Source organism: Carya illinoinensis, chromosome 15 (genome assembly GCF_018687715.1).
Source record: "Carya illinoinensis cultivar Pawnee chromosome 15, C.illinoinensisPawnee_v1, whole genome shotgun sequence".
Classification (NCBI taxonomy): domain Eukaryota; kingdom Viridiplantae; phylum Streptophyta; class Magnoliopsida; order Fagales; family Juglandaceae; genus Carya; species Carya illinoinensis.
The window spans coordinates 10,780,592-10,791,631 of NC_056766.1; the positions used below are offsets into that span (position 1 = coordinate 10,780,592).

At 33.8% G+C, this 11,040-nt stretch overlaps 1 long non-coding RNA gene across 1 annotated transcript; it reads left to right on the forward strand.

Moving 5' to 3' along the window:
- The first annotated feature begins 2,828 nt into the window (after positions 1 to 2,828).
- LOC122295594 lies at positions 2,829 to 4,647 on the forward strand. The gene is made up of 3 exons (XR_006238166.1): positions 2,829 to 3,421; positions 3,526 to 3,643; positions 4,300 to 4,647. It is a non-coding gene; the product is annotated as an uncharacterized LOC122295594 (long non-coding RNA).
- Positions 4,648 to 11,040: the final 6,393 nt, after the last annotated feature.

An 11,040-nucleotide genomic window follows, 5' to 3' on the forward strand; every position in this document is an offset into this window, starting at 1 on the left:
TTCAGTCCTCCTTGCCTCCAAAATTTCCAGTTTCTGTGCTGAAGATAGGCTCAAGATATTTCATCCATTACTTCCTATCGCTGTGGTGATTGGAGTACTTCAGTTTTCTCCACCTCTTGCAGACAAAAACATTGATGTTTTTAATGGCCAATGGCTAAGTCAATGTAGTTAAGGTGCAAGCTTCGAGTTAGTTTGGTTTTTACAGTCAAGTAGGCTTCTCCAAATTTCCAGGTATGTGGTGTTGTTGTTCATAAGTAGTTTTGAGTACAACTGTGGTGGGATTCTCCTCCAACGATTTTATTTTTCCCTTGCTTTTGCTAGCTAGGGGTACAGACATATGGCATTCCATGTAGGTATATTAGGAGTTATTTCTTTTTTTTTTGGGGGGGGGGGGGGGAGAAGTGAGGGGCATGGGTAAGATTAAAATTACAGGAGGGCAATAGATATTTATCATTTGGAATTATAAAAAATTATGTATAAAGTTGAGGAATTGTGAGAAGAAATTATATACCCAGTATAAAATACTTGATCATACATTACTATCTGGTACATGCACAAAGGAAAGAGTTTGCACTTATAACAAACTCTAAGTGTGATATCTTGACAGTAAACTGACCTCAGCCCAAGAAAACCAAGATAGTAGTGGGGTGTATTAGACCAACAACAACAGCCGAAGGTAGATTACTAATAGTGAAGGTGATGGTTCAAGTTCTACTTAGCATATCTAATTGTGACCTGTGTGTTAAGAATTTTTTGTGTACATCATATCTTTTTTATGAAGTCACATTAGAGATTGACATGTAAGTATTTTTATTTATTAGTATACACGTACGTTTTCAATTTGTTACATTTGAGCTTGGTACAAAGATAACATCAGACTAAAGAAATGGAATCTGTACAAGACGTAGAGTTGGTAGTGGAATTTTGATTTTTCAGAAATTAGTACTGAAAAGTTTTGGTTGGATTTGATACATTAACCAATGGAAAATGAATGTTGTTAGAATTGTTACAGTTTGGTGGACTCCAACACTGTTTCATCTTCATTAATTTGACTATAAGGTTCTAAAAATATCTGTCATATTTTTATTTCAATAACAAATCTGATGTCAATTTATAAGGTGTTATACATTCAGGATTAACATCCATGGATCTGTGTTTACGACGTGGAAGCGGGAGAGGGCGAGGGATTCGTCCTAGACGACTTGTGCCTTATTCATCTCGAGCCCGGGTACCACGTGGAGCTATTATCAGCTCATACCACAGCCCTCGGGATGGTGTTGAGTCCAGTTCTGATGACTCAACACAGCCTCCCAGCCAGGTTTGGGAGACTTCACCTATCCATCCAATCCTACAACCTGAGCCTAGTAGAGCTGAAAATGTACATACTTCACATGTCCATCCAATCCCACAACCTGAGGCTAGTAGAGATGAAAATGGTAAAGAACAGTGTGTATTTTTAAAAGATTATTAACGTTAAGCATATTATAACAAATGGCATTTATTATATATTATGATGTTTGACATTATGCATGTTTTTATTACAGCTGTAGAAATACCAACAGTACCTATTGTCAACCAGGTACTCACTAAACGGGGACGTGGCCCAGCAAAAAGCACCGAGTTTGATAAGTTGCGTAAGCACGGAAAAATTCCATTAAAGATAAATGATGGAGAGACTGCTCCTTGCTGTGAAAATGCATCCATGTTTATGACGCGGGTGACATGGATATTAAAACATCACTTGGACATGAGCTATGCTAGATGGAGTGATGTACCCAAGTCGGAGAAGGAGGAGCTGACTGAACGCATCCGCGTAAGATGTCTTCAATTTCGCTTCAAATTTTTTAGCACTATTTTAATTAAATGACAAGCACTATTGTGTCATCCATTTAAACTGATCAAAACCATACACTTAGTCATTCATTTAATTAACATTTTGGGATATATATATATATATATATATATGTAGGGTGACTTCGAATTAGATTGGGAGTTGGATAATCATCGAATGGCAGTATCGAAACAACTACGAAAGAGATTTAATGCCTTCCACCATGAGCTGCATAAGAAGTACTTGGCATATGGCAGCCATGAGGAAGCATTAGCGACTGGTTGTAGTTTGGTCACTCCCCTGGTATGGGTCAAACTATGTGGGCGATGGGGATCTGAGGCCTTCAAGGTATAAGACCAAATGTTTTGTTTAGCTGTCATATGTTGGCTGAAAGAGATTTAACGTACCACTACAAAATATTATTTTCTTATGTGCATATAGCTAACAATTGGCAATGCCTGTTTAGAAAATGGCAAGCCAAAACCGGGAAAATCGGAAGAGGCTCAATACCAATCACACTACTGGGCGTAAATCTTTCGTCCGAATACTAGAGGAGAAGGTAATATCCTATGCATGGGTGGCAAATGGTAATGATGCTAGCCTTAAAAAAATTTCTTATCATTACACCTAATGAGGTCATTTAATTTTTTGGATTTGGTATGCAAACAGTCATTTAGTGTGGATGCTTCTTTAATGAAAATGTATATTTAATTGATACTGAAACACATATGTATAGAGGGATGAACGCACAAATTTGGTCGACTTCTACAAGGAAGTCCGTTGGTCTAAGAAGATGGGTAAATTTGTGACGCCTGCCACAGAAGAGATCCATGTGAGTCCTCATAAATACTAATTTAGCCACTAGTACTGCTATATGTTGATGGATATATTATTTTGTATATAAAGTGATAGATGTCATGTTAAGGAAACAGATTCTGTGTTAATAATTTATTTTGACAATGTGCAGAAATCCATGGTTGGGAAGATGGATGAGTTAGAACCTGCCCAACGTACTGAGGAGGCAGCAGCGACTGTCTTTAGGAAGGTACTTGGAAGTCGACCAGGATATGCACGAGGCCTAGGGGAGATGGTGATACCAGAGCCTACAAGAGTTCGTGACCGTAAGCGGGAGCAATGATACTTAGATTTATTGGCCAAACATAAGAAGGATGCAGAGACCCACAAAGTTGAAATGGATGAGATGAAGGCAAACATGAGCAGAATTTTGGAGAGATAGAATGAGGCCGATAAGCTGTTGAGGTCATTTTTGGCTGAGTTCCTTGTGTTCACTGAGTCTCACCAGGGAGACTCAGTGAACGGGTAACAACTTATGGAATGGCAGTGACATTTTTGAGTATTTTGGGTGCATTTTTGATAGTAAGATGGTGGATGGGCAGTAAATATGCATGGGAGGTTAAATATTTAGTGTTTTGTGGTAGCTATCTCTTAGAAGTGTGACTGGCTTTTGGAAATTGTGTAATCATGACTAGTTTTTTGATAGGAGCAATCACAGAGATCTTATTAATGAATGTTAGTTTTTGTCTAATATGGAGGAAGGAGGACAACATGTTGTGTTATATTGGTGACAAGGTAAATACACATCAATTCATCTACTCATTTTCCTGCACATAACCATGAATATATAAGAGGTGACAGGAGGCATGCACCCTCACTTTCACAATGTTGTTATACAGGTGTAAAACAATGGACAGGTCGACTTTATAAATACAGGGGAGAAAAGCATGGCAAGTTCCTACAACATATGGATTAAGTTAGAGCAAACTGGTATCCTTGATGGACAAATGTGTAAAGGTAAGTGTTATACAAAGAGGTGTTTGGGGTCATTACCAGGTGAGGTTGGGAAATGTATAGGGGTTTCTAATATTGATATATCCGGGGCATATTTGATATAACTGCTTGTTTCAATAGATGGGGTTTGCTTGTTTCTTTCGCAAATAATCATGAAAATGTCTTCCACTTATCTGTCAAACTATGGATCACCTTTCAGAAATTTGTCTAGGAAAGGAAACACAAATTCCTAATCATGATACAAATTTGTAGTTGCAATTTGGAGCTTTAAGTTTGTTGGGCATGCTTAACAGTAGGTGTAAATAGTTGGTTGTAAGGAACATACAACATGTGGAATTTACAATGAAGCAATAAATACTATGTATATATGAGTCATACGTACAGCTATGGTTATGAGATGGGCTGATTAGCTACTAATTAAGCATAGTGGAAGACAATTATTAGAACACATTGTCAACAAATCTAATATAAGCATATAACTTTTTACAAGGTGTTGCACATTGCACAAGAATGTATATCATAGTGTATGAGAATGTCTTAATAAAATTATTGAGCTGCAAAATTCATGAGGAAACATTTGATGAGAAGTGGTTTAATGATGCATCACATAGGAGCAGGAAAAAATGGAAAACTACTAATTTTATTTACATGGTTTGCAGGCTTTTTAGAAGATGTACCAGATTAAGGTGATTGAATATCAATGGGTAGAAGATGCAATGGAATTTGATGGACAGTAGGCCGCCAACATTTCTAATATGAACAATCAAACGAGAACGAGTAGATCAACTTGTTGCTGCGAACGACATGATATGGACTGAAGGAGTGAAAGATGTACGTAGTTCATTGAAAATCCATTGTTATAAGAGTGAAATAGGGTATTATTCCATTGGCTTTGTATATGTAAACATCTTTCTTCCTATAAGCTGTCACAACATGGGAGTATATAGTGGCTTAGGATGTGAAATTCCAGATGATGTAAGTGAATTGGTGGGCACCCGAAAGACTGATTTATATACTATGATTTCATTTTTAACTTTGTCTTAGCACATTATGATGGTCATGACATTGTGGTAGACATTGCTAGTCGTTGAGATGATTGAATGTACAATATACATTTAGATATGTGGTTCTGAAAAAATGCATGAGTATTGATCCCAAATTTGTTGGCTCTTTAACAATTTTGATGCAGCAGTTTAAGATTAAATATTCTTGGTCAACTAATCATCCACAAATATTTATTGGCAATAAATAGCTAGAGGCCAAAAAAATGTTGCAGCAAAAAGAGCTCCAAAAATAGCAATACCCAGCTTGTTTACAGGTGTACGCTACTGTCGATAGCGTTTTTTGTTTTATGCAAATCAGTGCAGCCATTCAATAGCCATTTTTTCCGTCAGACCACTAAAATCGCAGCAACTCTACATGTGCAGTGAAATAAAGTGCAGATGAAAAAGTTATAGAAAGTAATTTTTTCCTTCTTGCAACGAACATCACACCGCTGGAAAAAAATTATTTGCGGCAATTTTCCATATGACGCAAGCTGTATCTACTAGGTAGGAAACATAGTAGCATCGATTTAAAGAGCAGTTGCAAAACACCTATCTCGGTGAAACGCCAGCGACGGGATAAACAAACAGAGTTTAGATGTCAACTTTTTGCATCAATCTGATGGAGCGGCGCAACAACCCATTACCAGTTAAATTTCATTCTTTAGCAAGGATATATATACGCTGGGAAAAGGAAGAGTTACGGCAATGCTGTGAAAACGTCGAGAAGGGGCTCTCTGATTTGCAGCGATGATTCATCTACCAGCGACGATAACTTTAGTTGCAAAAATCATTTTCCAACGATTTTAGATGAGATTGGAACCTGCAATTGCAGTGATTATATCTATTATTGTGTCGAAAAAAATTGGCTAGAAAAGGTTAATATTTACAGCTATTTATGCACTTCATTGAGGAAACATAAAAATAAACAAACTTTTCCAACCAAACTGCAACGATGAAATAGCGCTAAGAATGTATATTTGCGGTGATTTTCGTGAGTAATAGCGACAAAAATTAGTGTTGAGAAAACTCTGTTTTCTTGTAGTGTGATAGAAGTGAGATAAGAATCCAGTACTATATAGTATATATATAACTTGATATTGCTAGCTATTATTCCCAACCCTTGAAAGTTATATGGATTCTCACTAGCTCACGAGCGATGAGGTTCTCTCGGAACACCTAAATCATATTCAATAGTAGGAATCTATCAAGCAATGAAGTGGTGATCACAGGTCGCAACCGCCACAAAATAGGAGATCACTATTTCTCTCCTAATTGTGAAAAAAAATACTAGAGACAATATATAAATATTCTAGGTGATCAATCGTTAATTTACAATAGTCTCTCAAATCTAAATTAGGGGCTTCATGAAGTGAAGAGTATAATACTCACCTGATTTGGGTCCACTTGTATCAAAGATTAGATTCCCGATGATCATTTGCCATATTCTTTTACCCATTAGTCGTGTTAATCACTCTTCAACGTTCAATGATATTTCTAGCTTTGGAAGAAAGAAAACAACAAAGAGAGAATGACTCATGTAATATTAGTACGTAGACCCCTCAAATTTATAGGCTTTCAGATTATCATCGTGTGAAACAAACAACAGCATCAAATATTTACTATATATATATAACAAGGGTTGATAAGCCTAATTGCTATCCACATCGATCTCTTTCGGCATGTATATAGAAGTACGCATGTTTGCTGATGACAGATCAGTAATTAACGTGACGATGTATATTGTTATATTCATTATTGAGAGAATCATGTGTACATTCAACATGATTTTGATATTTCTCTTATATTCGGATTGTTGATGCATTTTTTTGATAGGGTCAGGGCCCAACAGTACGGTTGAATGCCCCACAACGATGATTTAGGTGTTGATATGATGCTTGAATGGTCATCATCTATAAAATAAATAGTAAATAAACCATATAAACTGTAAATAAAGAGAAAGATTTGGAGATTTATATTGTTTAGTATAAAAATCCATATCCAGAGATCGTTTGGGAGCGAAATCCACTATGTCAAATGATTTTACCTCCCACATCTTTGAAAGTATGTGGAGGAAATAGGATTTTAAGGAGGTCGAAGAAGATGCCTTCCTCTTAGAGAGACAATCTCCCGAGATGGTAGCTAGTGAAGTTTTTCCTTGTAGAAATATCCAATCCCCTGACCTTTGTAGTATTCTCTATCTTTTATATAGAAACATCCTTTCTTAATATTTTGGAGTAGTTGAATCCCACTTGCCTTATGTCACTTTCATCGGTGAACTTTCCTTTTATCCCTAGTATTGGACTTCCAATAAGCTAGACCCAAATTTATTTCATATCCAACATAGATGTACATATGTAATTAGCTGATCATTAGAGGCTAGGGATCTATACAGAAAGACTATAACAATGCAAGAATTAAATTTAGAGTAAATGCAAGATAAGTTTAATTTGATAGACATTATATATATATTGAGCTTTTAACAGGAGAAAAAAATTACAAATTAATGCTTTTTTAATATTGGTAACTCCAACCTCTTAATTTTGATATGAGTAGTACTAAAGCAAAGTTATATGTTGATAACACCATATATATATATATATGATACCATTACGTTAATTAATTTATAAATTTTTGTTTATGACATAGATATTACTGGATCTTTCATCAGCAAACGCCTAGTTAATATATATACCCCTTCGAATGTGATACCGGGTTTCTTATCCGAAAACGAAACAGATGCGAGTTGGCTTATCAACCGGTCCTAGCTATATATAGGAATTTGATGCTGCTTGTTTCACGTGATATTAAAGTATTGTGGGGTCTACTACTGAAATTATTCACTCTTTTTATTATCCTTTTTCCAAAGCTAGCTAGAATCTTTGAACGTTGAAGAGTGATTAATACGACTAGTTAGTGGAAAGGCATAATTTATTATAAGTGTTAATATATAATTAAATAAATAATATATTTTTTATCAGTTTAAATTTTTGAGATAAATGATAATTTCAAAATAAGTTCCCTCCAAATTAAAAACTAAAAAATAAAAGAAACCTAGTTTCATGAGTGATCATGCATGGTCACTAATTAAAATCTTTCTATGATGACGCCAATTGGTCTACAGAATTAGATTCTCGATGATCATTTGCTACATAAAATGATTCTAGATCAGATCGGCGCCTTAATACTTGCGAGTGTACGTAGAACAAGCATCTGGACAAACTCCAATGGAAGGTATCGATTATCATAATCCATGGATGTCGTGGTCCATGACGACGTTTATTGACGGGGTGGGTCACGGAAGAGTAAGTACTACATGCATCAACAATAATTGCAAATAATGGGTAATTGCATGGAAATTAAAATTTATTATGATCTATTCACATATATAATTCTTAATCATGCATATAAAAAAAAAAGGCTGATGACTTATCAATTAGACTAATAGAGGGCATTTACAAATTTGTTGCAATAAAGAACATTTATGTAAAACTGGGACTTAAAATTAATGAAGCTTCAATATTTTCTATGCAGTGGCAGTAACATGTTTGTAAAATAGATTGTATGAAGATCATTTTCCTATGATTTTGGTATATTAATTATATGAGAGAATTAATAAAGTTGGGTACAGCTATGAAGACAAGCAGAATAAAGCTAAGATATTGAAGCTATCCACATGATCATCTCTATATATAAATCATTGTGGCTCGATCGATCTCTAACCTCATTGCATCGAAAATGGGTCGAGTACGAGCGATATTCAATGTACAACGTACGCATGATGAGCCTAAAAGTGTTCCCTATACAAGAACAGATCTAATGGATGTTTTTAACAGGTGTGACAAAAATGGTGATGGTAAACTGTCAAGGGACGAGCTGAAAGCGGCATTCGAAGTTCTTGGATCGAAGTCTCCTTGCTGTAGAGCTATTTGGGAACACCTCCGAGCTGATAAAAACAGAGATGGGTTCATTGATAAACAAGAGATGGAAAACCTAATTGACGGGGTCGAGAAACATGGATACCTCAAGTAGATTATCTATTTTCTTGTTGTCTATTATATAAATATATATATATATATATATACTATGGGTGTAATATTATTATGGATGAGTGCTGCATGCTATATTGAATAATTTCTAAGTTGCAGCTTTTTATCCCAAGATAGCAAAGGTGTGACCCTCGCATGCAGCCACTTAATTTGTAGTTTTATGATGTTAATTCAGAAAAAAAAGTCTAATGGTTGAATATTTAACTCTCTCTCTCTCTCTCTCTTTCTCTCTCTCTCTCTCTCTCTCTCACATAAACAATCATGAACATATCCATGACTACTCAGTACACATGCATATATATATACTAGGTGGGAGTAACGTGCAAAGCACGTCTGTCTAATTTTATGAAATGATTATTTGTAAAAAATAATATATATTTTATAAAAATTATTGATGTCACTTAATAATTTAAGGCATTTTAGAGAAAATAAAAAAATTAGTTCAAAGTATCATATAATCCAATACATGTTTATAACATCTATAATTTTAGCAAAGATGTATACGAAAAATTTAATAAAAATCTAACACAAACGGTAATTCAAAATATGTGTCGTTTGATGTTTGTATTATAATTCATCAATTTATGTCATCCTGTAGACAATCAATAGAGATAACATTAAAATTCTTATTTTGCTGTTGTTTGAGTCGATCAGGGACAACATAAAGTTAAAACATTATCTTTTTATAAAATTTGTGGTATAATATTTTCTATATATAGCATATATATAAATCATAAAATATATTTTGAAATTGTTGGCCGAATTTACTCTTTCTTGATTAGCTCAAGGATCACGGCCTTTGTCACGAGCCTATCATAGCAAGCCCATTTATGAAATATGACTTAGCGGAAGTTACGTCCTACTACCATGGGGAAAAAAAACACTTTGATTAAACATACTTGTATTATATATTATATAAGATTTTTAAATTTGGAATATTCAATAATCTGAGTTAATGAAACGTATAATACACGTATATTATACTTAGGGATTCACGTCTTATGCACCTAATTCACGTGTATATGTTAAGGAGAAAGAGAAAAATATAATAACTAATCTTTAATTATTTATTATTATATAAACTATTAAGTATTATAATTATTGAGATTAATAAATTATATAACAACATTGAATGCTATCTCTCTCAACATTTATGTCTTCATTTTATGTGTCAAACCGTTAAAACAAACGGTGTTAACTTTAACAGAAAAACAAGAAAAACCGTTAAAATAAGATTTTCCGTTTCATACACACTTTTTATATATAGAAGATATATAGGGACATGCATGAAAATATAGTACTAGCTATTAAAATGTCCGAAGAGCTATATATATATTTTGTAGGAGCTTATGATAATTAACTTTCTGACCTCAGACGATATATCATCTCTTTCTATTTTAGTTACTACTCAGATAGTTTAAAACCATCGAGCTCGGAAAATATATATATATATATATATACATCAATCAGCTTGTTGTAAACTTACTTCCAGCTTCTTGTCTTGCACCATCGTACATGCATGCATCATGTATAAAGATAATTAATTACTCTATATATCATTATACACTTCTATTTACAAGAAAATTAAATGATTATTTGTAATCAATTATTTGTGAGGAAATCAACTATATATTTGGGTCGAGGATGTACTCGTTTTAGTAAGAAATTATTATTTTCATGGCAAAATATATAAAAACAAATTTCTTGTTGCGATCTTTTCATATTCAAGGTCATTTCTACTATTTTATTCAAGGACATTTACTGTATATTTTCTTAAACATTTTGATCTTTACATTCTATTAAGCCAATATCTCATCATTTCATTCTATGTTTTATTTACGTTACTAATCTATTCTAGCCCTTCACACGCTAAAAATGACCTTTCATTGAATTTCCTTTATTACTACAATAAATTCTAATTATTTTTTTGTATTAAGATTAATATAAAAACTCTGAAGACGTACGGAAGATTTCTTACCATTTATGACAACAAATTCAATAGAGGAGAAAAGAAAACAATACTATCTTATATTAGTGGTTATTGATTTTTTACTACGCTGTCTCTTCTATCATTTTATTATTGGATAGTACTAGCGTGCTGCCCAGCTGAAAACGTTGGGCATACTATTAGTATATTTTAATTTTTTTAATTTTAAAAAATATTTTTTAACATCCTTAATTATTAAGATCAAATATATATGTATATATATACAACTCCTTAATAGTCACTTCTTTGATAATTAAATAAAAAAAGTTAAATTACTTGAACAGTAACTTTGAGGGGGCTCTAACAGCATTTTCCTTTATT